Source organism: Galeopterus variegatus, unplaced genomic scaffold, assembly GCF_000696425.1.
Source record: "Galeopterus variegatus unplaced genomic scaffold, G_variegatus-3.0.2 Scaffold2810, whole genome shotgun sequence".
NCBI lineage: Eukaryota > Metazoa > Chordata > Mammalia > Dermoptera > Cynocephalidae > Galeopterus > Galeopterus variegatus.
Genome location: NW_007728921.1, coordinates 100,206 through 123,035, shown reverse-complemented (window position 1 = coordinate 123,035; position 22,830 = coordinate 100,206). Strand labels below are relative to the sequence as shown.

The 22,830-nt window shown below is 41.1% G+C and overlaps 1 long non-coding RNA gene across 1 annotated transcript in view; it reads right to left on the bottom strand.

Annotated features, from left to right (window-relative positions):
- Positions 1 to 6,214: 6,214 nt before the first annotated feature.
- The window catches only part of LOC103598972, a 32,142-nt gene continuing 15,526 nt past the window's right edge, over positions 6,215 to 22,830 (bottom strand). The window contains exon 2 of the long non-coding RNA XR_551252.1: positions 6,215 to 6,521. This is a non-coding gene — a long non-coding RNA (uncharacterized LOC103598972). The remainder of the gene's footprint in view (positions 6,522 to 22,830) is intronic.

The window sequence follows — 22,830 nt, the reverse complement described above, 5'->3', positions numbered from 1 at the left end:
TTATAGGATAATAACAGAACTTACTGATAGGGTTATTGTGAAGAGCGCATGAGTTAATAATATGGAGTATCTAGAAAAAATGCCTAGAACATAATTTCATGGTAAATGCTCAATAAATATGAGGTGCTATTATTATTGTCCTCCTCCTCCTCATCACCACCACTACCACCTTGGGTGACATTCTCTGTCTCATTTTCCTTGTTTGTAAAATCAGGTTGTATTACCTGCCTCAAAAGGTGCTTGGTAGATGGCTGATGCACAGAAAATGCCAGTTCCCTACCATTCCCTTCCCCTGAAAATGTGATACTTGCAAGGCAATGCAAACTTCCAGAGCTATGGGTCTGTGGCTTCAGTGCCTAAATTAGTTTTGAATGGGGTCTTTGAGTGAAGATATCTGTATGTGCCCTCACATGGAGTTACTGGCGATGCTTGATATCCAAAGTATGGCAGGAGATTTGAATTTTAGTCATTCCAAATGACTCCTTTGCCTTGTGATGAAGTTCCTTGACCAATGAAGTCCAGCAAAGTCACCCCATTTGTAAGAGTCCTTTTGAATAACTGTATTCAGCTATAGCATTGGTGAGTTCCTTTTCCCTCAGTAGACCCATGAAGTCTTCAGCGGCTAAGCCAGATTTTAAGTGCATGCTATTTCTCTTAGTTGAGGTCAGCACTATTTTATTCAGTTGGTAGTAAGCTGTAGATGCCCCGCTTTCCATTTGTTCATCTACTATTGATCTAAACTAATCACTTAATTAGCCCAGACAAGAAGTGTTCTGCAGTGTTAAATAACTCTAAAAACCTACTGGAGATGCTTGAGTGTCCTGATTGGATTTAACCTGCAGTTCATTACCTCTAGACTAAAGTATTAAATGCAGGGCCTGAAAAACAAGCTAGATTCTGTATTGAGAACAAATGGTTTACTTAAAAAAAAAAAAAATCATCCAGTGGTTTTCAAAGTGTGGTCCCTGACCCACTAGTATCAGCATTATTTAGGAACTTGTCAGTCTCCAGCCCCACTCTAAATCTCCTGAAACTGAAATTCTGGAAGTAGAGCCTTCCAACCAGTTTTAACAAGCCCTCTGGTGATTCTGATAGAGGCTAATGTGTGAGAACCACTGCTTTAGGCTGTCTGTCAAAGTTGTGGACTTGTTTTCATGGGTCTAGCATCTAGCAGAGAGAAGAAAAAGAGTAAAGGAAAAAGATAAAGTGGGGAGGGGCAAGAAAAAAAATCAGAAAAGTGGGGCAATGAGAAAATGGAGCAACCGGGATGGGAAGTCCATTTACTAAAGTGTGACCCTGGACCAGCAGCATGGGGCTCCTTTGGGATCTGGGAGCACTGTTTCAGATCCTTCCTTAGAAACCAGGCATAGAGAGATGTTCACTCCAAGCTAGCGTGCTGAGACAGAATGCTCAGAGGGAGATCAAAATGCTGCTGTAGTGTCATAAAGTGGGAGGACAGTGAGGCATTTCCAAGGTAAAACGTGCAGTCCAGAAAGCCCCAATAGTTCTTAGAGGGCTCCCCCAGGATGGGCACACAGAGGGTACTTAGTAAATGCTCACTGAATTGACAAAGATTGGGCCTTAGTGATCTAAATTGAGTTTACCCAGCTAATTTTGATCTGAGAAAGTAGGCATGTTTATTGGTCCTGGTCTGTAGGGAAAATCAAGAGTATGGCGATAGGACATCTACTATCCCCTCTCTTCCTGCCTTCTGAGAAACAGCTTGGTCTAGGGGGGAAAGCCAGGCTTGCATGTATGAACATGTGTTCTTATTAGTGTGTGAGTTTAAGCATGTCACAAACTCTAAGCTCCCATTTCCTTGTCTACAGAAGGACGATAATCATTACCTACAGATGTTTTTGCTGAGCACTGTAGCACCAGCTCTCAGTATGTATGGTATTTGACATGCAATATGTTGAATAAGAATTTGTTAAACAAAAGGAAGGAAGGGAGAAACAAAAGGAGGAAGACTGGTTGATTTTTGTGAGGTTTATATGACATAATACTTTGAAAACTGCTAGCACAATGGTACATAGATATTCTGTAAGTAGTATCATTATGATGAGGAGGAGGATGTGACGTGATCATGAAGAATGGATTCAGGAAAAAAGCCTCAGTGTCTGGCACAGGGCCCATGTTCTTACTGAAACTAGGCCTGCTCTTCCCGTCCCACTTCCCTTTGCAATCCAGTGGCTATCTTATCCATTCGGGCAGCTATAACAAAATACTGTAAGGTGGGTGGCTTATGAACAAGACAAATTTATTTCTCATAGTTTGAGGCTGGGAAGTCCAAGATCAAGGCACCAGGAGATTCGGCATCTGGTGAGGAACTGTTTCCTGGTTCATAGATGGAACTTTCTGGCTGGGACCTCACATGGTGGGAAGGAAGGTAGCTCTCTTGAGCCTCTTTCATGAGTGCAATAATCCCATTCACCTAGCACCTCCCAAAGTCACCCCTCCTAATACCACCACACTGGGGATTAGGCTTCAACACATGAATTTTGCAGGGACACAAACATTCAGACTGTAGCAGTTACTCTACTTTCCAGCTGTGCCTTAGGGGGCACCTCACTTTTGGCTGCTGAGCCCATAACCTTCAAGTTCAGTGCATCATAGGTAGTTGCTATAGTTTGGATATGATTCGTCTCCACCAAAACTCATTGAAATTTGATCGCTAATGTGGCAGTGTTGAGAGGCAGGACCTAGTGGGGAGGTGTTTGGGTCATGGGGGTGGGTTCTTCATGAATACGTTAGATTAATGCCCTCCCTCAGGGGTGGGTGAGTTCTTGCTCTGTTAGTTCCCCTGAGAACCGGTTGTTAAAAAGAGCCTGGCACTTCTCCTTTCTTCCCTCTCTGTCTTGCCATTCTATCTTCTTTCACATGCCGGCTCCCTTTCCATGTTCTGGTGGAAGCAGCCTGAGGTTCATGACAGATGCAGCTGCCCCAGCACCACGAGCCAAATAACCCCCTTTCCTTTATAAATTACCTAGTCTCAGGTATTTGTTATAGCAACACAAAATGGACTAAAACAGTAATGAAGATGTTTTCAGAACTAAAATGAACTACATGGGTGTGACCGTGACTGAGGGTTGTTGGTGGTGGTTGTTCCACACTGGAGAGACCCATTTTTAATCCCTTTAACTAAGGAATTATTGTTAATTATTTTATGTTGTTTTATATTTGGGATAGGTAATTAACCCTTTGGTTAACACGTTTGCCTCAGGGTCAAAGTAAGCATTTTTAGAAACACCCCTCACTCCCATATATTATTAAGTTATAGAAATACTGTTAGTTGCCTTCTTTTATGTGATTAAAGGGATGCTTTCACCTCCAGAATACTTGGCTATTTTCTGCCTTTCTTTAACCATCCCTCCCTCTTTCCTTTTTACACCAGTACAATGACCAACCTGCCAACACAATAGGCAGTTCAGGAGAGAATCCGGGAATGGTATTTATTAAATTTGCTGAGAGTCCTTGGTTATCAGTTCTTCTCCAAAGAACATGGGTTTTGGGGGTTAGACCTGAGTTCAAATCTCAAATCCACCTATTATCAATTTTGTGACCTTGAGCAAACTACTAAATCTTTCTAAGCTTATATTTCCATATACATTATATAGGAATCTTGTGTGGATTAAATAAAATAACATTTGCAAATGTACCTACAATAAACATACAACAAAAATTCATTTCCTTCTTTCACTAGCATGTTGAGCAGATACACGCAAGAGACAGAGCCTACTGAAAGAAGTAGGTTCATTCCCAGGCCTAAGACTGAATCTTGGATATAGGGAAGTGTGGATAGGACAGGTTTCTGCTCAATGAGCCACACTGCTCTTTCTCACCATATGAAAGAATTAGAGTTTGGGAAGTATTGTTCTATAACTTTGGGTCAGCTGTAATGAAATCACGGGGAAAGGTCCTTTCAATCTCCTTGACAAAAATGGAGTATCATTCTTTTCCGCCATGTGGATTTTGATTGCAGGTATAACAATAAAGAAAGGAAGGGGTCTAGAGTTTGAAAAGTCACTAAGATGAACAGAATAATCTTCCTTTGGAATGTTGTCAATATAGGGAGAGAGTGGCTTCCACGCTGTTTTGTCTGACTAGCACAACAATGGAAATTGATGCTCATAAACACAACCAGTTACCCATTGTGTACCATAAAATGAGCAACCTTCCAGCCCTTGAGTTAAACAGAAACAACCTAGTGGGTATTTGTGCCCAAGAAGAAGTGAAAGAAGGCTACTACCAGGGATGTTGTCCTGACTTAAACATTGTTCTCCATTCATTGCCTTTTGTATTTTTTCCATGCAGACCAGAACAGACCCACTTTAGCAATAAAATAATAGTTGGTTTTTTCCATATTGGTATCATTAGGCTTTGTTAGTTCTTGAAACATTTCTTAAGAGGCTCTGTAAACAGTCCTTATTATGTTATAATGCTGTGGCCTCATTGAGCTAGCATGGAAATAGAGCTTCGTTTCTGGCTTCCTGTACCTACAGCCTGCACAGCCTCCAAACCAGGCCAGAATTATAGGAAGAGACTGAGCGAGGAAATCCATGGAGAAACAGGCAGAAATGAAGTTCCTGTAGGGTTTTAATTTCAGAGACAAAATTGAAAGTAAGCTTGCGGTATGACTCAAATAACTGTTCCATGTGACTTCATGTTTATTCACTTCTTTGATTCAAAGCCAATAAGTGAAATGTGGAATTATCACTAGAGGCAGGGGCCAGGCATTCTGGTGACGTTTGCTATTAAAACCACCTGAGACAGAATTAGTGTTTGACTTCCTGGGTATAAGACGAATTGTTATTTTTAGGGCTCCTCTCTGGACCACAGATCAGCAACCCTTTAGCAGGGGAAAGATTACCAGTACTTGCCATCTTCTCTCGTTGGCATTTGATCTACTAAGCACATCTTGTTCAGATTGTAGTGATTTTTATCTTCACCTAAGAGAGGAGCACACTAGAGCAGGCTGGGACCAGTGGGCTTTCTAGTCTCAAGAGGGCAGCATCAACTATTGCCAATAAATAGGGTTTTGGCAAAGACATATAATAAGGTTTTAAACAAGATGCCATTGAGTCATATACAGTCTACTGGCTTATACCAGATCAGAAAGTCAAAGGCCAGATGCCCTAGGTAGTAGATTGTATGGTTGCCCCCCAAAAGGTGTGTCTATGTCAAAGCCCTGGACTCTGTGAATGTGACCTTATTTGGAAAAAGGGATTAAGTTAAGGATACTGAGATCTTAGAAGATCATCCTGGATTATTCAAGTGGGCCATAAATCCAATGACAAGTGTTCTTATAAAAGACACACAAAATAGAGAGACACAAAGAGAAGAGGAAGAGTAAAGACAGAGACTGGCATGATTCCGAGGAATGCCAGGGATCGCCAGTTACCACTTTCAGCTAGAAGAGAGGCGTGGAGTGGATTCTCCCCCAGTAACCCTTGGAAAGAGCATAGCCCTGCTGGATTTTGGGTTTCTGGCCTCCAGAACTGTGAGAAAATAAAGTTATATATATACTGTTGTAAGTCACCCAGCTTGTGGTAATTTGTTACAGCAGTCACAGGAAACTAATGTACCATATGCTGGTGATGGTTTGGGGCTTGGGGTGTGGCCCATATTCCTAAGGAGATTCTCAAAGAAAGAGGTTTTCTGTGGTTAAAAAAAAAAAAAAAAAATCCTGTGTTTGGTTCTTTGTAGCAGTGCTATAGGCATGTTTTATTTTTCTATATAAACTCTAATCTCCCCTTTTATTAATATGCTAGAGGAAAAAAAAGAAAGAGCCCACTTCTGTCATCCTCTCGTAAAGAAATTTACTATTATGGGCAAGGGACTAGCTTTCTAAACCAATACTGGGAGCTTTTCCATTCCCTTTCCTTACGTGCCTGTCACTCAGATGGCCCCGTCCAAGGTGTCAATCATTGCATTACATGTTTGTTTGTTTTCTGAAGCTAATCTTGCCATCTTAAGCTTTCTCAGCTTTGCTTCTCTGCACTGAAGGCAGGAAGAGAATATAACGTAGGAAAGGTTGTACATTTCTTGTTCAGTTATCTTACCTACCAAAATGGAAACCCTCTAAATCTCATCTCAACCTTAACAAACCTTTGGTTTACAGGAAGCACAGTAGCTCTACGAGAGAGATCGACTTCAGCTGTGCCTTTCAGAGGCTCTGAAATATCAATTTTTAAGTTAGCCAACACACGAGATGAATTTTTTAACTACCATTTTATTTCTGTCCAGTCCAAGGGACAATTTAGAGGAGGTTCTATTCTAAGTACATAGCCAAGGAAGTGTGGAAGGGCTGTTGGTGCCGTTGTTTTGAAGATAGCCTGTCAGTCATCCTGATTGAAACATAACCCCGATGGCTTCTGTAAGTGTAATAAAATGCTTCACAAAAGGCTGAAGAACTGTAGGATGTAATAAAGTCTGCTTAGCTTCATTTCCAATGCCGCAGAGTCCTCGAGAACAAGGCCCATTTCCTTATGCCTTGGGATTTGTTTGAGTTACTTTCTTGCCTGGAAATGATGGAACATAAAAACATTCAGTTAGAACCGATAGCATTTTTTGAGTCATGACAATAAACAAAATATGTTTGTTTACTGTTAATCTTTTAGATTGCCATTAACATTTTCCAGGAGGCAATATTGATGCAGGCAGATGACATGAAATAGATGGATTTCACCCTGCTGATGCCTGTACTCACTCCCTGGATCCCCATGTTTCCCGTGGCCTCTGCCCACAGCCCATGCCACCAGAGGTCAGCTGCATGGTCTCTTAAGAGTCTGTGTTATCAACACAGAGCTTACATACAAACGAAGCCAATTCAGACCTTTATTAATTACCCAAGAATGGGTTCCCAAACATAGCCATTGTCTGAATTACCTTCTGAGCTTGTTAGAAACTCAGATTTCTGGACTCTGTCCCCCAAATTCTGACTTAGCAGGTCTGGATAAAGTCCCAGGTATCTGTTTTTTAACAAGTTCTCCTCATGAATTTGAGGTGTTTGGCCCCTGAATTTGGGGAATTATTGAACTAGGGCATAGCAGGCAAAAATCAGCTTTGCTTCAAAGCCAAGATACCTTAAAGATTTGGGTGAGGCCCAAAACAATTTCCACTCATAAAATAGGAAAGTGAGGGGAAAGTCCTATAATCTTATTTGGCAAAAAAAATCAGAAACTTTCTTGGAAATGTAGTGGGGTAGTGGCCCAGATCCAAAACAGGGGGGCACAGAAATGCATTTATAGCTCTGATCCCACCTCCTCTGTTGAAGCCTTAGCTTCTGGGCCTTAATTTTTGGTATCAGTAAAACGGGTGTGGTCAGGAACTGGGCTAGCAGGAGCTACGAGCTTGGAGGACTTTTGAAAGGACAGAGTTACAGGAGAGAGAAAATTAAATAGGAGGCAGCGAAAAATGAAAGCTTCATGGGTTACACGTCATAAAACTGGGGAAGATTGCAAGAAAGGGTGCTAGGAGATGTTTGGGGTAGCTACCACGGGTGTGATGTATGAAGAGATTTTGACAAGCATTATTGAGAAGCACAAACAGACTTCCCCTTCAGTGTTTTCAAGAGATTTCAGTGGAGATTTAAGTTGCTTTTCATTTATTGTTTTCTGCTTGTGGCTTTGAGTGCAGCCCTGCAGATGCAGACCTGGGGAGCTGAGCATGCAGCCCCGGCTCCCTGCTTGTTTCCAGCGTGTAGTACAATCCCTGATGGGGGCCCATTCAGCCCCCCCTTGGTGAGGACACGCCAGCACACGCTTCAGCCTCTGTTACACAGAGGTTTTAGTGAGTCTAGCACTACACTTTTCCAACAAGTTAGTAAGAAAGAGAGCAAAGGACAGGGCATCCCTTTGGAATTACATCTGGTCCCTTTTGGGAACCAGAAAGACACTGAATAACTTCTGCTTCTAACCTACATCAGGAGGCCTCTCATCTGAGCTCAGGATCCACTACCCCGACCCCAAGCCCACTGATGTCTGTAAGTGAGGGGTAAGGAATGGGGTATATACACCAGTCAATTTGGTCTTCTGGAGAAGGGGGCCTGTCTCATTCTTATATGATATTGGGATCGTCCCCTATTGTGCCGACACCACCCACCTTGACTGGAGATACAGGTCATCTTCTGATCATTCATCATTGCCCTTGTCCTTGAACAATTATTGAATTTGAGTCAGAGGCACCTGTGCAGGCCTGAAAATGGATGTGCCCTTTCTTTTCCTCCGCCTCGCCTGTCTAGGGCAGATTTATTTCCTAGGTTCCCCTCGGTTTTATTTTTGGTCTTCTGAACGTGTGGCCTCGTGTTACTTTCCACACCAGCCCTGTAATTTCTGAGTCTCGGCGATGCCTCCATCCGTACCTGAGGAGGTGCTCTGTCAGTCTACTTACAGCGTTTCTGTGACTCGTCCGTCACACAGTTTTGACACCCACGTGTCTGCTTCATTTCTCAAAGCTCTGTCTTCAGAGTCTCATTTCCCTACCAGCTCAGAAGCTTGAGGGAAGCAGAGTCCACCTTTCGTGCCAGGGCACACTGGGTAAACCAGCCATCATTTACTAGCTGCGTGTCTCTAGGAAATGTGAACACGCTTTGTTGGTGCAGAGAGGCCTGAATGGGTCAGTACACATGAAGCACTTACAGCCATGCCTAGCGCATCGTCGTGCTCACTAAACATTAGCCTCTGTTCTTGTCATTGTCATTATTTACTCCTTGTATTGTACTGCCAGTCAGAGAAACTCACGAGAGCCAAAGCAAGTAAAAACTCAGGTCTCAGGGACACGGTGGCAGTCTCCACCTTCTTATTGGAGCAGGTGCATCCGGGCGCTGCCCTCCTCTTCCCGTCTTCTAGGTAGATTCATACATAATGCACCCTTCTTCGTAGCTCTTGTTTCCTTTGAGATCACCTTTTGAATAGGCAGTGGTACTGTTCAGTGTTATCTGAGCATATCAACAAAGGGATTTACTGAAATGCAAGGAAGTTTCTGAGGAGGATGCAAAGAGGTGAATAGTTACATCTTCAAGGTGCTTCCAACCTATCTAGGAAAACACTTTGCACAAAGTGAGGCAAGTAGTAGATAACCAGGTGTCGGGTGGGCAGAGAACAGAGACAGCAGGAGCCTAGTATGCCCACATTTTGACTGATCCCGATGAACATATATGCTTTTCAATCTTCAATTATTTACTTATTTATTGGGGGCTGGATGGTAGGCTGGCTGGTACAGGGATCAAACCCTGGACACTGGTGTTAACAGCACCACGCTCTAACCTACTGAGCTAACTGGCCAGCCTTCTTAATCTTCAATTATTTCTAAGTCCCTAATAGACATTGTGGCAGATTAACTGCCCCTCCTGGTTCCCCACCACCACCACCAAGGGCATGCTGGAGAAATAATAGGTAGTAGCAGTGTGAAGTTCACTATCAGGGGTTTGTTTGGCAGGGTAGTGAATAACAACAGAAGAGAAGCTCCTCTGCTGTTTTGAAGAGTAGAAGAGATTTTTGGAGAGGGCAGTTTTGAATTTGGAAGGAAAATTACAATATCTGGTGGAGGAACTTTAAATAAGTTTTTGAGTAAGATTTGCTGTGTGGCACGGGCCTTCTCATCCACTTCTCCCTGAAACCAACAGCAAAGTCTTAACCTGGTTTGTGTTTTGTTGTATGATTTAGAGGGTGAAAGCAAGGTACCAAAAGGGTCCCACCTGGGGTCTGAACTGAACCACACTGACTCCTCCTTGAATATTCAGGTGCCATCAGGCTCCAAGTCTTTCTCCACAGCCTCTGTGTACATTCAAGGCAACACCGTTTTACTAAATGTACAAATGAAGGAGGCTCCTGTGTCCTTCTCTGTCCTCCCCCCCCCCATACTCCCACAGACCCAGCACAAGAGAGCCTCTTCTGCTTTAAAGCTAAGAAAATAGATCAATGTCTCTCTGTTCTGTAGGTAAAACTAGCCTGGGAGCTGCCCACAGTCAATGTAACTTGATAGAGTGTGAGAGGAAGGTCTGGAACCACAAAAACTCAACAGGCCTTCCTTCCATTTCTTTAAGGCAGTATTTTCAACTTGGCTGCTCACTGGAATCATCTGGGGAGGTAAGAAATGCCAAGCTGCCATCCCACCCCCAGAGGTTCTGATCTGACTGATCTGGAGCATGGCCTAGGTCTCTGGAGGGGAATCACTGAATGTAATGATGGTGAACTCCAAGCCCGTCTTCCCCTTGATGCCGTTCCAAAGTGTGCTCCCTATACAATGCTGCAGATGCCCAACAGAAATCCAGATGCTGGGCAAGGTTTCAGTAGGTTTCTGCTGCAAATATTCAATTTCAAGTAAGGCGGTCTGTCTTCTGTACTCTTAGAAGAACCACGTGAATGGGACAATTGTCCTTCAAGGGTAGTGCTCCTTGCCCAGGAAGTTAATAAAATGTCCTGTTTTGCATCCATACTGGAACTGACACAGATGTAGTTTTAAAATGAACTAACCACACTCACCAACAAAACAGTCCTCAGACACAAACATAAAATTTCTCTTTAACAACTCTCTTCTTTTAAAAGTAACTCTTCTTAGTTCCTAGCAGGCTAGAGATACAGGCAGAGGCAGCCACAGAGAGTCATTCTGCTCACACTGAAAACAAGGTGAGCAATTTTCTAAGGGCAGGCCCTCTTGACCTCTGCTTTTCAGTTTTTTTCTTAATAAACTGATCTCAGAAATTGTACCACAAAAGCTGCTGGTGGCAATCTCTTAGAGTAAGTGGGTAAAGGAGAAGCTGAGTGAGAAACGGCAAGGATCAGAGAGCTTCTCTGATGAGTGTCTCTGAGGCAATGCAATTATACTTCCATCTAGAGATAGGAAGGGGTTACCCCCAAGTGCAGCAGCCAGAAGCCCAGCAGTGTGTGGAAGGACTCAAGGGAGCAGGGCAACTTTCCAGCAAGTTTGCTAACTCAAAACTATTCCTCCGTGGCATGTTGTACATGCCGATTAATAACACGGCTTCCTGCAAGGAGAAAGCGTTAATTACCTTCCCATTAAAGAGGTCTGTTTCCCAATCCACTGTATTTACCCCTTTGAGGACACAAAGTAGAATGCAGCTCTGGACAGCATGTGGCCAGTCCCCTAGGGATGGAAGGTGCAGACATCTGTTCCACAGAGAGGTTGGGGCTCACCCATAGCTGTCATTTATAAAGTGACCACAGACTCAGCCTTGTCAGTTTTCTCTTTAAAGGGATAAATCAAACACTAAGAACAGCAAACACACAAGAAAGATGATCACGAAGCTTGTACCTGTAAGGAATTCCTCGGTCCCACAGGGCTTATTACCCTGCAAATGAAAATGCATATGCCTTCGGGCTGACGGTGGGAGCCGGGAGACAGAGAGGGCAAACCCATCCCTGGAAAACACATGCTACTCCTTGGGCATTTTCTTGTTGCCCACTTGAAGCCAGCAAGGCTTCTGTCTTCTGTGTTTGCTGTATTTACATCTCCCTCCCCATGTATGTGCCTAGTAAGACTCCCTTGAAGACTTTCTCCTTCCAATAGAGCTTATGAAGAACAGGCTTTGTCTCTAAATCTTCAGCCGATATTACTCTTCTCCGCAACTCAGTTGAAATGAAAAAGGATTACTTTATATTTACTTGCATCTTTCATGAGAGAAACTAATTTTGAGAAAGTCCCCACAATGTAAAACACTTTCCCTTCCTTCACACCCTCCAAAGGGGCACAGAAAAAGCTAAAAGGCATGCATGCTTTGTCAGGTACTTTCTGACAGCTGCTTCTTGTCGTGTTTTTGAGGGTGACCTTCCTCCAGCATGTTTCTTAACTCTAAGTTGTGCTCTCCTGTTATAATAGAATTTAGAGCCAAGCATTGAGCAGACTACCTTTGATAATTAATGGCTCTGAGAGTTTGCTGAGTGTGTTATTTAATTAATGGCACTTGTGTCTGGAGTGTGCAAGCTCTGTAGTTGAATAAAAGGTGTATTTACTGAAGGATTATAGACGCCTACTTGAGGATCGTTACATTGAGAATTTGTCATGGTTCAGCACATTTAACAGCCTAATAGGGTTATTTTTTTTCCTTCTCCATCATTTTAAAGGTACGGAAGTTGTTGTAACTGCTCTTTTTGCTTTGTGTGTAAGCTAAGCTCAGATTACAATCCAAAAAAAAAAAAAATCCCTAGGCTAATGTTCTATTACCTGGAGCAGGACCTTTCATCAGAAACAAAAAGATGAAAACTTTAATACTATATTTTGAGTATGAGGTTGGTCAAATAAGTTACGGTCTACTTCAGTTACTCACACATAGGCTAACCTGAATTATGTTCAAGGTCTACTTGGTACCAAAAAATCGAGAAAACACAGTTGAAGGCTACCAGGAACAGAGTATTTCACACCACCCTATGTGTCCTGAGACTCCAGCCTTAGAATGAAATGCAGATTGAGATAAGACAAAGATGAACATATACAAAAGCCTCCTTAACAATCCCATCTGGAAGCATCATCAGGGCAGTCTCTACTGACCTGTCCCTATGTGTGTTCAGAAAGAGACTACAAATACAAAAGACCCAGTTTTAAGCTGTGTTGTTCCTAGGCTCTGTCACTGTGTGTTTCTGGGCAAGTTATATTCCCTCTTTGGGCCATAATTTCTTCCTTTGTAAAACAATATGTTGAATTATGTGTTCTTTAAACTCCTTTCCATCCCAAAGATGCTCAGAGTCTGTAATGTTTCCCAGTAGGGACATCAAAGCTGGCTATCCCACTGATAGGAGAGTGAACTGATAGGTCGCTTTTGGGACTTGAGGGTTATTTTTTCCCAGAAAGGAGCCTTGATGATATGAAGGGCAGTATCAATGAGTCCTGACATCAATGTGCTCTGAAAAAGGGCTAGAACGCTAGCCCATTCTCTAAAGCCCAGCCAGACGGTCCAGGAGACTAGAGCCAGGGACTGGCCGCCTTCCGCCCACTGACACCCCCCATCCCCACCCCCTTGCTTTGGAAGACAGTGATTAAGGGACAGAAGGAAATAGGGATACCCCATTCTCTAAAGCCCAGCCAGACGGTCCAGGAGACTAGAGCCAGGGACTGGCCGCCTTCCCCCCACTGACACCCCCCATCCCCACCCCCTTGCTTTGGAAGACAGTGATTAAGGGACAGAAGGAAATAGGGATATACTTTAGATTGGGAACTTAGGGAGGGCTGTTCTGAGCAGGTGCCACTTAGCATTTGAGTCAAATCCTGAATGGAAGGAGGAAGGAAGAGAGAACATTCAAGGCAGAAGGGAACAGGAAGCACCAGAGCCCTGAGATGGGACATCGTTTTGACGTGCTCCAGGAACAGCAGGAAGCAGGAAGCCTAACACAGAGAGTGGGTGGGGGACTGTCCTAGGATATGAGACTATACTTTATTCTAAGTCCTTTGCTGTGGCCTACAAGGCTTCACGTGATCAGGCCCTGGCTGGCTCTCCAAAGTGTGGAGGAGGGACATGATCTGACCTGTCATTTAAAAGGATCGTCATCTTAACACATTTTCTATTTTAATGTGTTCGTTCTCTTATATGACCTTGGGTGAGTTTCAGACTATAGATACGTATTTTAGGAGTAATGGTCAATGGTTGACATATGATATTCTATATAAAAAAGGTATATTTCTAACTCCAGGAGCATGAAATATTAGCCAGAGCAAGGGGAGTTCTAAGGTTTAACTAAAAATGTTTTTCTTTTAAATTTTTGCACTACTTTTTAATTCCCTTGAGTCTCATTCTTTGAAAGGATGAAATAAATTAAAACTAACCACACACAAATCCACCTTAAAAGAAAAAAGTACCCTGATAGATAACAGATCCTTGAGAGGAAAGTAATAGAGCAAAATTTTGATGGGGGTGTCAAAGATAGATGCTGATGCACTACATTAGGCATATTCCTTATTCCAAACCAGTAAATCTGAAATCTGCAGGAGCCACCAGAGGGATTGGAGAAAATGGTGGGCAGAGTTTGAACAGCAGCCCAGAGCTCCACAGTGCCGAGACTGGCCTTCTGCCTGTTAGAAGGCTTCCCTTTCCTGTAGCTATGACTCTGGCTTATCATTTATAATTAAAAAATGATTCAAGCAATATTATGGGCTTTCACTTCTTCAAAAGCAATACCACTATCAATTTGCAGCTCAGAATGCCAACAGTTCTAAACTTTTTTTGTGGGCTTCATTGGAATAAGATGTGGAGGTTTAGCAGAGGGAAATTGGTAAGAACACCTAATTACATTCAGTCATTTTTGTCTGTTTTAAAGGAATAAAAATGATCTGCCGGTTTTTATAGACCTTCTTGACCTAAAGATATCTGCTGGCGGTGGAGGTTTAGCAGAGGGAAATTGGTAAGAACACCTAATTACATTCAGTCATTTTTGTCTGTCTTAAAGGAATAAAAATGATCTGCCGGTTTTTATAGACCTTCTTGACCTAAAGATATCTGCTGGCGGAAAGAGAATCCTCAATTGGGTTCTTTTAATGCTTTAATTATTACATGATCTATCATCTTATGCTCTGACTCCCACACTTTGAAAAATCTCTTTAATACAGATTAAAATTGATTGGCTAATCCGAGACTATGGAGTGGCTCTTTGGAGGGCATGTAATTGTGTGTGTATGGGCATTGGGGGTGAGACACAGATGACACAAAGTCAACTACTTTATGGTGGGATAAGCTGAGAAATCAGTTTGGTTGCAGGTACAGTTGATATTGTACTGCCAGCTTGCAGCAAACTCAGTCACCGCCTGCGTGTTCTTGAATCAGTCTTACTGCTTCTGAGTCACTATCAGCTCCTACAGGGCAGGGATGAACTTCACCTACTGTGCCTAAGACAGTGTTTGGCTCAAAGAGAGATCTCAGCAAACAGTTGGTGATTGAGTTCTTCGACCTCAAGGTTAAAAGGGTCCCTAAAGAAGCAAATAGTCAATGCCCTTGCTGTAGCCAGGACTTCTGATTGGCAACTAACGGATTCCCCATTTCAAATCCACCTCTGGAGAAAAAGTGATCTTGTAGTTGTGAAGGATTGAGTAGAAGTAAGAATTCGGGTGGATGTCATCTCCCCTCACTTTACTTCTTGTCTCCCTTCACTCTGGGGGCGTCTCCTGACTTAGGCTTCTCCAAGTGATGAGCAAGATGACTTCCAGGAGTCTCAAATCCACATCACCCCAGTCCAGGGCTTCTCGCTCTGCGTTCATACACCAAACAATAGGGAAGAACCCTGATTGGACGAGTTGGGGTCACGTGCCTAAACTGTGATCTTCAGATGGAATGGACAATTATAAACTCAAATGTCACTACACCCCATCCTGTTCATTACTTGGATCTCTCAATAATCTTCCAAATGTTTTGAAATCCAAGAACTAACTGCAAATTCATGGTGAAAACCCCCTTTCACTAGAGAAAGCCCTAACAGAAAGGTCTTGAATGGAGCTCTTGGGAGCCCCCACTGATCCAAAAATGCAGTATCTAATGCATTACAAGGTTGAGTAGCTGTGATTCAGTCCTGTTCGGCTAATGCAGTTTCAGCTTCCAGGCAAATATTCAGTCTGTAACTGTTGCTGCATAAGGAAACGGGGGACAGCAATGTCTCTCTAGCAGAGTGGTTGTGACAGCTGGATAAAGTGATCTATACAAAGCCCCCAGCCTGAGACCCACCAAATGCTGGCTGGCTCTTTTCCTGGAGTTAGTGAGGAAGCACGAGTAGGAGATATCTTGCACCTCAGCTTCATTGTATAATTCTTGCCTTCAGTTGGCTAGAGTTTATGCAGGGGCGGATGTTTCCAAATAGACACCCACCAATTTAGTGCAATGGTAAGCATGGACTCCAGAGTCAGGCTGCCTGGACTTCAACCCTAACTCTCTAAGTATAACCTGAGAGTCCATGGGCAAGTCACACAGCTGCCTTAAGCCTCAGTTTCCACATCTGAAAACCAGGGCAATACTAGAAGGGCTGTTGCAGGGTTTCATGGAGATAAAGTCTGTAAAGCACTTCATATAGCTTGCCCCTAGTAAGCTCTCCATAAGTGTATCATTAAGAATTAATAATAATAAAGTGTCCCTCTCTTTGGTGGTCTTCATCACTCGCTTCCTGAAATAATGATCTGGTTGTCCAATGTAGTCTCTCTCTTTATGTCTGGGAGGATAGTCATGAGGAGGAGAATCAACTCTCTGGTGTACTAGCAGTGCGCCTGTAAAGATTACGTGCAGCGATAACTCTTTTTGCTGTTTAAGCCTACTATGGAATGTAACAATTGAATATCCAGCCACCAATTAGATTGTACATTAAAGTCAATGTCTTCCTTTTCTCCCCCTACTTTTTTTTGTTTAAAACTTTCATTTATCTGATTTACTTTATTTTTTATTTTATGGTGAAATATCACACGCATACATAAAAATACAAAAGATATGTATACAGCTTACAGAATTAATATAAAGCAAGCACACATCTTACCACTGCCCATGGCAAGGAACAGAACACTGCCCACCCCCTGACACCCCACTTCACATTCCCCTTCCCGGTAACAACCCCCTCCCACCCTCCCCCACAAAGGTAATCATTGCCTTGACATTTACGGTGACTGCTTCCTTCTTTCCCTTATAACTTTACCATCTAAATGAACATATCTCTAAGCACTATAATTTAATTTTGCTTGTTTTTGAACATTATGTAAATGCAATCACACAATATCTATTCTTTTGTGTGTTTCTGTTCCACATTCCTGCAAATACTTGACATTGTCTCTCTTTTTAAACTTTGACTATTGTGGTAGGTGTATAGCAGCATTTCACTGTATTTTAAGTTTACATTTCTCTGATGACTAAAGACTATTGGCGTTTTGATATCCGTTTTTTTGTGAAGTGCCTGTTCAAGTTCTTTTCTATTTTTCATTGTGCTGTTGGCTTTTTCTTATTGATCTGAAAGGTTTTTTTGTTTTTGTTTTTGTTTTTTCTTTTTGATACTAGTCCTTTGTTGGCTGTATGTGTGGTAAATACCTCCTCCACTCTGAGCTTTGCCTTTTCTCTTTTAATGGTGGTTTCTTTTTTTGACAAACATAAGTTCTTAATTGGAATGTAATCCAATTTATCAATCTTTTTTTTTTTTTTTAACAATAGTGCCTTTTGTGTCCTATTAATGGTGGTTTCTTTTTTTGACAAACATAAGTTCTTAATTGGAATGTAATCCAATTTATCGATCTTTTTTTTTTTTTTTAACAATAGTGCCTTTTGTGTCCTGTTCCAAAAGTCTCTCCCAATGGCAAGATCATGAAGATATTCTATATATCTTCCAATGCTTTATTGTTTTATGCTTCATACTTCAAATTACCATCCACCTGGATCTGACTTTTCTGTGTGGTGTGAGGTAGGGTTTCATTTCATTAGTCTCCTACATGGATCTCCAGTCTTCCCAGAACAATTGAATTTATAGTTCAATTTGAGAAAAACTGAGTCTTCATAAAATTGAGTCATTCATCTCTCCATTTAATTAATTCCTTTTTCATGCCTCTTAATAACATTTTATAGTTTTCTGTCTAGAAACTTACATATCTTCAATTATTACTAGGCATCTGACTTTTGATGTTAATATAAATGCTAACTTTAAATATTTTTTTCATTTTCTAACTGTTGTGGCTAACAGAGAAATTCAAAACATATATATTTACCTTATATCAGAGGGCTTGCTAAGTTTACTGATTAGTTCTAATTGTTTCTCAGATTTTGGGGGGTTTTTCTACATATATCATCATATTGTCTATATAAAATGAAAGTTTTATGCCTTCCTTTCTAATCCTTCTACCTTTTATTTATTTGTTATTGCCTTATTGCACTAGCTAGGATCTTGAGTACACTGTGAAATAGAAGTGCTAAGAGTGAATATTCTTATCTCATTAACAATCTCAGATGAATAGTGTTGAGCATTTCACCCGTAGGTACAAATTTCCTATAGTTCTAGCTTCCCTAGAACAGATGTTTAATTTGATCGATAATTTTATCTGCATCTACTGAGATAATGTTATCATTTTCTCCTTTATTAATCTGGTAAAATAACATGATCTGATAGTCTAATGTGAAAACAAAGTTGTGTGGGTCACTATGTATTATCCTTTCATAAACCGTGTGTGTGTGCACAATCTGTCTGTCTATACTCTTTTTGTCTGATTTCTTTTAGGACTTTGGCATCTGTGTTTCCACATGCAGTTAGTCTATAAGATTTCCTTTCTGTAATGCTCTTGGTAAGGTTCAACACAATATAACTCATATAACAATGGGGCAGTGGAAGTTTCTTCCTTGCTTGCTTTCCTCTTCTCTGGCAGAATTTGAGTACAATTCTCACTTATTTCTCAATTGTGTGATAGATTTCACCAGTAAAGCTCTCTGGGTCTGATGGTTTCTTTGTGGGAAAAGTTTTAATTCACACTCAATTTGTTTAAAGGGACAAATTATTCATATTTTCTTTTTCACCTTGGGTCAGCTTGGGTAAAATGTATTTTTCTAGAAATTCGTCTACATAATCCAAATTTTCAATTGTTATTCCTTTTTACTCTTGGTCTTTTTAATGATTGCAGCATCTACACAGAAGTTTGCCTTTTGTTTTTAACACTGGTTTTCTGTGCTTTCTCTCTTTTCAAAGAACCTATAGTTGGCTTCATCGATCCTCTTGACAGCATTTATGTTTCCTATTTTATTACTTTCTAATTTATTATCTCCATTCTTTTAATTTTGTGGTTCTCTTTCTAACTTTTCCAGAAAGATGTTTAGCATCTTTTCAGCTTTTATTTTCTTCAATAAGTGCATTTAAGTCATAATTAAAAGTAAATTACCCTCTAAGCCCACTTTATTTGCATCCACAAGTTTTAGTTTTCTTCAGTTCAGAATAGTTTCTATTTTTCACTATTTTTGTTGTTGTTGTTGTTGTTGTTGTTGCTTTTGGTCTAAGATCACTCCTTTAAAAAGCACCTTTTTTCATTGTTAAATCTAACAGTTTTCTCTTTGCCTTTGGTTTTCTGCAGTTTTATCACGATGTATCTATGTATGGATTCTTCAGCCCTTTCTCTGGTATCATGTTCTTGAATTTTTGGATTGGTAGCTTTCCCAATTTTGGAAAAATTCTCAACCATCATCCCTTTAAATATAGCACCCACTTAAACTCTGTTTTCTCTTCCTGTGGAATTGTGAATAAATATACATTAGACTTTTTTACTATATTCTATGTCTTCTGCACTCTGTTCTACTTTTTTCCCTACTCTTTTTACCTCTTCATGGTTCATTCTGGTATTTTCATATGGCTCATCTTTGAGTTCTCTATTCTCATTTTGGCTGTGAAAAATGTGCTGAATTAACTCACTGGGTTATTTCATGTTTTAGTTCTAGAATTTCTATGTGGTTCTTTTCCTAATCATCTGTCTTTTTTAGATTCTAGCTCACTGCTGGAATTTTTGTTAATCTTGTCTTTTCTGTCCATAAACAAAGTAAACAGTTATTTTAATGTCTATGTTTCAATTTCTAGGTCACCTGTGATTCCAATCTTATTTGTGTTGATTTCTGTCAGTTCAGGATGCCATGACAAAATCCCATAGACTGGGTGACTTAAACAATAGAAATTTATTTCTCACGGTTCTAGAAGCTGGGAAGACCACCATCAGGATGCTAAAATGTTTTTATTCTGAGTCCTCTTGGCTTGTAGGTGGCTTCCATCTTGCTGTGTTCTCACATAACCTCTTCTTTGAGGGAGCATGAGAGAGGAATCTAGTGTCTCTTCTTTGTCTTCATATAAGGGCACAAACCCCATCATGGGGGCCCCACCCTTGTGACCTCATCTAAACCTAATCACCTCCTAAAGGCCCTGCCTCCTGTGTGTGTGTTGGTGTGTCTGTGTGTGCATGTGCACACACACACAAACTGGGCATTCTATTTGGAAACCAATTGTAGAAATAATTTAAGATCATGGTTGGTGCTATGGTTGAATGTCTCCTCCAAATCTCTTCTTGAAACTTAATCCCCCTGTAACAGTATTAAGAGGGTGAGAAATCCAACTATGCTATGTGAAAGGTGAGGCCTTTAAGAGGTGATTGGATCATGAGGGTTCTGCCCTCGTGAATGGATTAATTCATTCATGGACTAATGAATTAAAGGGTTAAAGGATTAATGGTTTATCATGGGAGTAGACTGGTAGCTTTATAAGAAGAGAAAGAGAACAGCTAATGCACTCTCACCCTCTCACTATGTGATGCCATGCCCCACCTCGGGACTCTGTAGAGAGTCTGTATCAGGAGGAAGACCCTTACCAGACGTGCCTCTTGGACTTTAGACTTTCCAACCTCCAGAATTGTAAGAAATAAATTTATTTGTTTTTATAAATTACCCAGTTTCAGGTATTCTGTTATACCTGACGGAAAACAGACTAAGAGAATTGATGTTATTTTCTTCCAGAGAGGATTTTTCTTTACTTCTGCCAGGAGCCTAGTAGACTAGCAATTTGGGATTATCTTAATTCAGTTTCCAGGACTGAGACTTTCTCAACTTCCCAGAAGATTTCAAGTTGGGCTGCAAGTGGTGTAAGAACTGATTTATACCTAGCTCACTTACTCCTAGGGCATAACTCTCCCAGATCTTTAAATTCCCATCCAGGTGTGGAGGTTTAGCAAGGACTCTACCATCAGGAAACTGGCTTCACTGCTCTAGCTCATCTGCCTCTCCAAGACTCACAAGTGCCCTAAGTGGAAAAGCAACCCCAAGTGCTAGGCTCACTACTCTCCCAGATCTTTAAATTCCCATCCAGGTGTGGAGGTTTAGCAAGGACTCTACCATCAGCAAACTGGCTTCACTGCTCTAGCTCATCTGCCTCTCCAAGACTCACAAGTGCCCTAAGTGGAAAAGCAACCCCAAGTGCTAGGCTCACCTCCCTGGATTGATGTCTTCCCTTGGGGTTTTTGGCTCTGTAATCGTTTGCTATTTTGTTACCTCTAACATATGTATATATATTTTAATTCCATACCGTTTTTCTAGTTGAACACAATGGGAGGTTCAAGTTAAATTATTTGGTCTTAGTAACAGAAGCAGAAGTCACACCTATTTATTTCATTTGGGATGGTCTGAAAACATCCTGCCCTACATATTTTATTCTTTAATTACTGTTTAATCTAATTTCTCATAACCTAAACATCCCTATAATTTATCATCTTCAAAATATAATAGAAATCATAGGGAAAATAACCTACAATATGGTTTCCTACGTATTGTTTTGTGCTATCCTTATAATCCTAGGATATAAGTGAAATGCTTTCTCTATTCTTTCTGGATATATGGGAAGTGAGGCACAAAGGAGTGACTTGTCCAGGTTCTGAGAGCAAGTGGCAATTGTTGATAGGGAGCCACTTTAAGTTATTTAAAGACATATCCACTGAGAGTAAAAACAAGAATGGCAGACAATTTGGATATCATTCGTAGGAGACTGCAGAGTGTCTTTTTATACTTTCACTTAGGGGTAGATATGCCTGGTGCCTAGGACAAGTGATTAAAACATAGATTTCTTTTTGGGGGGAAGCAAGGGGCTGCAACATAATTTTTACAAAACTATAATATCTGTTTTGTCAGTTCTTTCTTTGCAAAGCACATTCTACAAAGCTCTGTGTAAAGCACAAGACAAACATTTGCTCCAGAGAAAGCATTACCTGATATCTGAGTTTTTCCCTTGGTTCTAGATTATTTACTTGAGGCTCTAGTAAGGGAAGCAAGGTTTGGCCTGTGATAGGGCTGCAAAATGGTAATACTGAACCAAAATAGTCAAGTCAGCGTAGCGGGCTCTGGAGAGTGCAAGGAGTGAGCGGGTGGCAGGAATTCATACCCTGGAAGAGTTGGGCACAAGAAGGATAGCTTCCCCAGCACTCTCTTCCCCTATCTTTCTGTAGATTCTGCCCTCTCCAAAGAGCATGTTTTGACTCGATTACTCTTAAAGGAAAAAAGAAGAAAAAGTATATCTGAAGGAAGAAGAGAGAGCACATTCCATATGTTTGGGCTGGAGTCTAATTTTACTAATTACTCCACTGGGACAGGTGATAACATTTTAATTCTCAAGATGTTCCCTCCTTAGCCCAATCCTCTCTTTTCTCCATTTTTTTGGACTTTACTCGAATCGATAAGACATGGTCTCAATTTCCCACCACTCATGATGAATTGGAGGTCGTAGAACATACTGAACTATCTTTTAGATCATCAGAGAAGTATTAATAACAGAAGGAGCACAATCTAGGGATGATTTTGCTAGTGTGTCCTGCACTGGTAATCCAGGTTGAGCACCTCCATGATAGCTTGATTGATGCCCCAGCATGTCAAAATAATGGAGCACTTATAATGTAAGTGGTGGCTGGGGGACATTTTAGTCACAGAATCAAGTGAACTGCATAAACATTAGTTATCATTAAGTGATGAGATGAAAGATTATTAATGTAAATTTTTATGGCCTTTCTTCATGTTAACCTCCCATGCCCTCTAGAAGAGTCTTTTCCCCCCACCCTCCTTTCTGGCAGAGACAAGACAAATAGTAAAACTAGAAGGAGAGGACTCTACACAGTGGAGAGAAGCAAGTAGAGAAAGAAAAAAGAGCCTTGGGAGTAGTAAGTTTCAGAAGGTTTCTGACATACAGGAATATGCAGATTACTAAGTGATTACCCATTTCTGGAGATGAGGATAAAGATGATAATGATAGACTTTATTTTATTACATTATCATTTTTAAAAACATAAGTAAAGTCTGAAACTCTTAAATGATTTTTGGCAATTTGGGTTACACTTTTCTGAAAAGGACTCTGTGCTGATGGACCGTATAGA